The sequence below is a fragment of the Pleurodeles waltl genome, chromosome 7 (assembly GCF_031143425.1).
Source record: "Pleurodeles waltl isolate 20211129_DDA chromosome 7, aPleWal1.hap1.20221129, whole genome shotgun sequence".
NCBI lineage: Eukaryota > Metazoa > Chordata > Amphibia > Caudata > Salamandridae > Pleurodeles > Pleurodeles waltl.
In genome coordinates, this window is record NC_090446.1 from 1,429,415,543 (window position 1) to 1,429,422,556 (window position 7,014).

At 46.4% G+C, this 7,014-nt stretch overlaps 1 long non-coding RNA gene across 1 annotated transcript in view; it reads right to left on the bottom strand.

Moving 5' to 3' along the window:
• The window catches only part of LOC138247426 (uncharacterized), a 35,765-nt gene extending 28,953 nt beyond the window's left edge, over nt 1–6,812 (bottom strand). The window contains exon 1 of the long non-coding RNA XR_011194501.1: nt 6,745–6,812. This is a non-coding gene — a long non-coding RNA (uncharacterized lncRNA). The remainder of the gene's footprint in view (nt 1–6,744) is intronic.
• Between the last annotated feature and the right edge of the window lie 202 nt (nt 6,813–7,014).

Genomic DNA, 7,014 nt, shown 5'->3' on the forward strand with positions numbered 1-7,014 from the left:
CACTGTGCCACTTTTTTTGTAAGTCTGTCCTTTTTTTTGTAAAGATGTTTATAATTAATATTGAATGCAGATTTGATTATGAATATACTTGCAAGGTGTAAGCAAAAAAAGTAAGTGTAAGGAAATGCCTCCTTGGCATAGTTACCCACTGACTTTTTGCCTTTGCTGATGCTAAGTTATGATTTGAAAGTGTACTGGGACCCTGTACCAGTGTTCTTTCCCTAAACTGTACCTTTGTCTCCACAATTGGCACAACCCTGGCACCCAGGTAAGTCCCTTGTAACTGGTACCCCTGGTACCAAGGGCCATGATGCCAGGGAAGGTTTCTAAGGGCTGCAGCATGTCTTATGCCACCCTGGGGACCCCACACTCAGCACATGCACACTGCTTGCCAGCTTGTGTTTGCTGGTGCGGAGAAAATGACTAAGTCGACATGGCACTCCCCTCAGGGTGCCATGCCAACCTCACACTGCCTATGGCATAGATAAGTCACCCCTGTAGCAGGCCTTACAGCCCTAAGGCAGGGTGCACTATACCACAGGTGAGGGCATAGGTGCATGAGCACTATGCCCCTACAGTGTCTAAGCAAAACCTTCGACATTGTAAGTGCAGGGTAGCCATAAGAGTATATCGTCTGGGAGTTTGTCAAACACAAACTCCACAGCACCATAATGGCTACATTGAAAACTGTGAAGTTTGGTATCAAACTTCTCAGCACAATAAATGCACACTGATGCCAGTGTGCACTTTATTGTAAAAATACACCCAGAGGCCATCTTAGAGATGCCCCCTGAAAACATACCTGACTCCAGTGTGGGCTGACTAGTTTTTGCCAGCCTGCCACACACCAGACATGTTGCTGGCCAAATGGGGAGAGTGCCTTTGTCACTCTGTGGCCAGGAACAAAGCCTGTACAGGGTGGAGGTGCTTCTCACCTCCCCCTGCAGGAACTGTAACACCTGGCGGTGAGCCTCAAAGGCTCACCCCCTTTGATACAGCGCGACAGGGCATCCCAACTAGTGGAGATGCCCGCCCCTCCGGCCACTGCCCCCACTTTTTTGCAGCAAGGCTGGAGGAGATAATGAGCAAAACATGGAGGAGTCACTCCCAGTCAGGACAGCCCCTAAGGTGTCCTGAGCTGAGGTGACTCTTACTTTTAGAAATCCTCCATCTTGCTGATGGAGGATTCCCCAATAGGATTAGGGATGTGCCCCCCTCCTCACAGGGAGGAGGCACAAAGAAGGTGTAGCCACCCTCAGGGCCAGTAGCCGTTAGCTACTAACCCCCCAGACATAAACACCCCCCTAAATTGAGTATTTAGGGGCTTCCAGAAGCGAGGAAGATAGATTCCTGCAACCTGAAGGCGAAGAAGGAAAAAGACGGAGACGACGACTGCTTTGGCCCCAGCCCTACCGGCCTGTCTCCCCACTTCAAGAAAAACTGCAACAGCGACGCATCCAACAGGGACCAGCGACCTCTGAAGCCTCAGAGGACTGCCCTGTATCAAAAAAAACCACGAAGCTCCCGAGAACCGCGGCCCTGTTCAACAAAACTGAAACTTTGCAACAAAGAAGCAACTTTTAAAGACCACACGTTTCCCGCCGAAAGCGTGAGACTTTCCACTCTGCACCCGACACCCCCGGCTCGACCAGCGGAAAACTAACACTACAGGGAGGACTCCCCAGCGACTGCGAGCCCGTGAGTAGCCAGAGTAGAACCCCCAAACCCCCCACTGCGACGCCTGCAGAGGAAATCCAGAGGCTCCCCCCGACCGCGACTGCCTGCTTCAAGGAACGCGATGCCTGGAAACCACACTGCACCCGCAGCCCCCAGCACCTGAAGGAACCAAACTCCAGTGCAGGAGCGACCCCCAGGCTACCCTCTGCCTAGCCCAGGTGGTGGCTACCCAGAGGAGCCCCCCCGTGCCTCCCTGCATCGTTGAAGAGACCCCCAGGTTGAGTCCTATTGAAAACCCGACGCCTGTTTGCACTCTGCACCCGGCCATCCCTGTGCCTCTGAGGGTGTACTTTCTGTGCCTACTTGTGTCCCCCCTGGTGCCCTACAAAACCCCCCTGGTCTGCCCTCCGAAGTCACGGGTACTTACCTCCAGGCAGACTGGAACCGGGGAACCCTTATTTCCATTGAAGCCTATGCATTTTGGGCACCACTCTGACCTCTGCACCTGACCGGCCCTGAGCTGCTGGTGTGGTAAATTTGGGGTTGCCTTGAACCCCCAATGGTGGGCTACCTTGGACCCAACTTTGAACCCTGTAAGTGTTGTACTTACCTGTGAACTTAACATTTACTTACCTCCCCCAGAAACTGTTGATTTTTGCACTGTGTCCACTTTTGAAATAGCTTATTGCCATTTTTGCCACAACTGTACATGCTATTGTGATAATTCAAAGTTCCTAAGATACCTGAGTGAAATACCTTTCATTTAAAGTATTGTTTGTAAATCTTGAACCTGTGGTTCTTAAAATAAAATATATTTTTTTATATAAAAACCTATTGGCCTGGAATTGTCTTTGAGTGTGTGTTCTTCATTTATTGCCTGTGTGTGTACAACAAATGCTTAACACTACCCTCTGATAAGCCTACTGCACGACCACACTACCACAAAATAGAGCATTAGAATTATGTCTTTTTGCCACTATCTTACCTCTAAGGGGTACCTTTGGACTCTGTGCATGCTATTTCTTACTTTAAAATAGTACATACAGAGCCAACTTCCTACACGCCTGGATTGAGCTCGGAGGGCCTCCAGCGCTTGCACGTGAAGAGATGGAGAAGGGTTATAAGATTGCTACTTCCTGGTACTATATCCCAGCGAGGATTCATGCATGGAACTCTACGAAGTCTGGGCTTTGTTGGAGGGGGTGTGCAAATCCGGGTTCGCTCATCCACTTGTTGTGGCATTGCCCGAAGCTGACGAGATATTGGAATGGTATTCTAGACGAGATTGACAGAGTGTTCTCTACAGAGGTTCCTAGGCTCCCGGCATATACTATTCTGGGTCTATCCAACACTCTCACCTTCCCCCTTCATTCTTTGCGGGGTCAGCAGATTGCCCTTGCCCTCAACGCAGCGCATCAGGTGATTCTGGGTTTGTGGGGTACGGATGGGGTCCCGAGCTATACTTCCTGGCTGTATAAGCTTTGGTATTTTTTGGCCATGGAGAAATTAACTCTGGTGGCTTGTCAGCGAGCGGATGTCATAGCCGAGCTATGGAAACCTTTCATCCAGATTCTATCTGCTGAATTTAATGAGCTCACATGCCCTGTCTATTTGAGGGTGTTGAGGTCACTGGGAGATGACTAGAAAGGAGCTGGAGGGGGGCCCCGGAGTGGGGGGCAGATGGGGTCTGGGCTGGGGGGCTCGGGATGCGTGGGGGGGGTCTCGCTGAGCATTGCTGTGAGGGGTTTGTTACATTTTTCTTTTGTTATGATTAGTTGAGCCTTTCTGTGCCTTTTTGTTTCTCTATTTTTAGATGGGGCTTCAGCACTAGCGGGGTCCTGCGTAAGTTGAGGCCCGTTGGGTGAGATGGAAGAGCTTAACTTAGTTGAGGCTGTATAGCCCTTTCATTGGAGCCTCTGCCTGGGGCTTGTTGATTCTGGATGTGAAACGCCGCCGGCCCGAGTGGTTGTGGGCGCATGGCTGTGTAAGATGTTATTTGTATTCTAAAATACCAATAAACAGATTTGATCCATAAAATAAGCTTGATTTAATTAGTGAAAAGCATGCATATGTCATGCATTTTCTGGTGTTTAGCCCGCGTCAAGTGCAACGGCCAACTACTGAAAACATAAGAGGCTCAATGTTTTCCATATGGTTTCTGTACTATTTTATTTTTATTTTGTAGGCAGCGCAATCTAGCTGGGCAGTAGTTGAGCGCTTTGCATGTCTTCGACCCTGTTACATGAATATTTGCACTTTTGCCAGTTACACGGATAATACCACTTTTGCTGGTCACATGGATAATTGCAGTTTTGCCAGTACGTTTCATTGCAATCGAACTTCTGTTTCCTTTTGCGCGTTTGCTTTGCGTTCATGGCGGCCGTCGGCTCGCTTATGTAAAACTATTTCACTTTTCAATTTATGTGGCAAGAAAAGTCCGGTTAAGAATTTACAACGCTAATAGATTTCACTCGAGTAAACGCGAGACCCCTTGCATTGCAAATGCTTGTGTATCTTCGTTATATAAAAACGCTTACCATGAAAATCCTCAATTCCCAATAGCAATGGTTTGTGCGCCTGAGCCATGCTCATTCTGAAGTCTGCTTAGTTCGACGTTTCGTGTTGAAGGGCATTCCTTACACCGCCGCAGCAGAAACGATTCCATGGATTACAACCGCATAAGCATCACCGGAGTTTGTCCGAACTCCACTCTCCTTCAAGAGCAGTACTTTTCTCAAGATGAACAGCTTCAATTTTCTCGTTCTTCACACTCTTTGAAACACTTAATTTGAAATTTTAGAGCACATTGCAAACGATGTTATTTCAGGTGGTCGGAATAACTACAAAATACTTACATACAACTGTTCATTATAAGGTAAACTAGAATTACACTGACATTAGTATTCTGTGTTGGAGAAGAATAGTCAGAATTCACAAGCAGGCGGAGCTGCAGAGTGCAAACCAGTAATAAAAGGTTTACCAGATGCACGAAGATGGATGAGCCGACTCCAAACTAAGAACTATTTCCCCTGCATCTGTATGAGTGGCTACGCCTAGCCTCCTTAAAGGGTCATGTGGGTGAGATGGCGAACCAGTCTAGACCTCCCTGCAGTGGATTCTGCCAGCTTTGCTTGAATTACATTGTTTACTCTTTTTTGAAACGTCCAAGAGAAAGACTGTAATAAAATGCTGTTCTGTTCCATTGAGACCCTCCTATTGGGATATTATGATATGAAATGGTGACATTGAGTAGTTGAGCCATTCCTCCGTTACAGCTATAGAAAGCCTGAATTGTGAAGTTGGAGGTTCCATTGAAAGTAATGAGTGGTATTTTCATGAAGTGGCTGGTACGGCTTTTGCCAACTCAGATGTTTATGCTTTTTGTTCAAATAGATGCTTCGTACTAATACTAAGTCTTTTCCACAGATACTCTGTAGCTAAGTGGGGCACTGGAAGGGCTGCCTCCTAGTCCTTTAGAATATATTATTGCTGAGCTTGAAAAGGGAGGAGAGAATTTTAATACCAGTATATATTTTTAAGGAAGACGTTCATGACTAATGCACTTTGGTGTGACTCAAATCAAGACCCATGCTCAACAACCTCCATGTTTAGGTTGCTATCCACTCCATCCTGGGCGCAGGGTAGGAAGACCTTGGCAGTATCCACTGTCCAAACCGCTAGCATTCATTTGCAGCAAAAATGTCCTACAGGTTCTACTTGAAGATGCCAATTAATATAGGCTGCTAGAGTAGCCTTGTAAAACAAATGCATTCATCTACCTCATTCCTCGTACCATCATACCTTCCTTTGTTCCCTGAAAAAAGAGCACCGTGTGAATCCATATGACCAGCCAGGGATGCCTGCCACCTTGCCTGATCTATACAGGAAACCTCTTGGCATACTTTTGGCGAGTAATAAAATAAAAATTACCTGTATATGGATGACATGGAGTTCTCATATGTTGATCACAAGAAGAACTACTTTTCAACCACTTAAGCCTCCAAATCAAAGGCCTTTTTGAGGCTACATACTAGAAAATGGAATTCACCCTCATTCACAATAGTAATTAACAAACTTTAATATAAAAAATGTCTCACAGTGTTGAGTCTCTGTGAATTCTCATTTCAACTTCGAGAGAATGCTAAGCCCACCAGATTGAATCCTTACTGCAGCCTCCTCTCTAAGACCCATGCTGCTCAGACAAGTAAGGCTGCTCATCATCAGTTCTCACATCCTCTCAGGATCAGGTCAACAGCAGAACCATTATTTAAGCATTTGTCCTGTTGATAGGGCTTGATTGAACGTCTTGCTCACTGTGTCACAGCCATGCACCTGGGTCAACTTTATACATCTTCCTCATAGCTGCGCATTTGCTCAAGGAACTGGCAAAATATGACCAAATTCAAGGAAAAAACTGGCTTTGGCTGGTAGCCTTTATCACAGCCCAAATCTATTGTGGCACCTTCAAAACTGCTGATTCCTACATTCCACGCTACCTGACAGGCAAGGTACAGGTGGGCGGGGGATACATGCAGACTTGACATTACCATCTTGAAACAAAGAAGTGCAAAAAGGGAAGGACCGGGAGCCAGGTATTTTCATGCTTTACTCTAATGATATGGAACTCATCACCCCCAGTATAGATGGAACAAAGGACATCACTCCTATTCAGACAAACGTCTTCAACAACATGCCATGTGCAACAAGCAGCATCTATAACATTTCTTGCATAGACACCATCTGATTACAGCGTCCTTTACAGGTAGGACTGTTATACTGTACAGGGTTCATTACTGTACCCCATCCCGCACCCACCCTTGAGCACTCCATCTATTCCCGCTTTTGGGCACCACACATTCATACGTTAACAGAACCATGCAACATGCAGAAGTGGACATTTAGTTACTGTTGCACATGTCTCAAGCTTTATATTTAGGATGAAGGGAAGCAAACCTCAAGGCCATCAAACTGCAAAGATGCTGGCATAGCATTTACATTGACTTATGAAAGTGGGCATGTGCCGTCAAGGGGCATTGTGTAAGTTGTGGGGGTTGTGTGTATACTCACATAGAGCAAGGGCTGCTGATGTATATACCAGTACGCTTCTCGCCATTTTGAGAGTAAATTTAACCTGAAATCAGAAAGAAGTGGAAAGGCTTAGAAGAAAAGTCGACAAGGATTTTGTAAATTACCTTTAGAAATCAAAGTTATCCAGCAGCAGCTGGTACTTTGTGGTCCAAATCAGCAGTCCCTAGTGCAGAGTATCCTGTAGACACCGGCACAGAGTAAAATAGTATTTTGAAGAGGACCTCTTTCTGCACTGAAGTAATCATAATC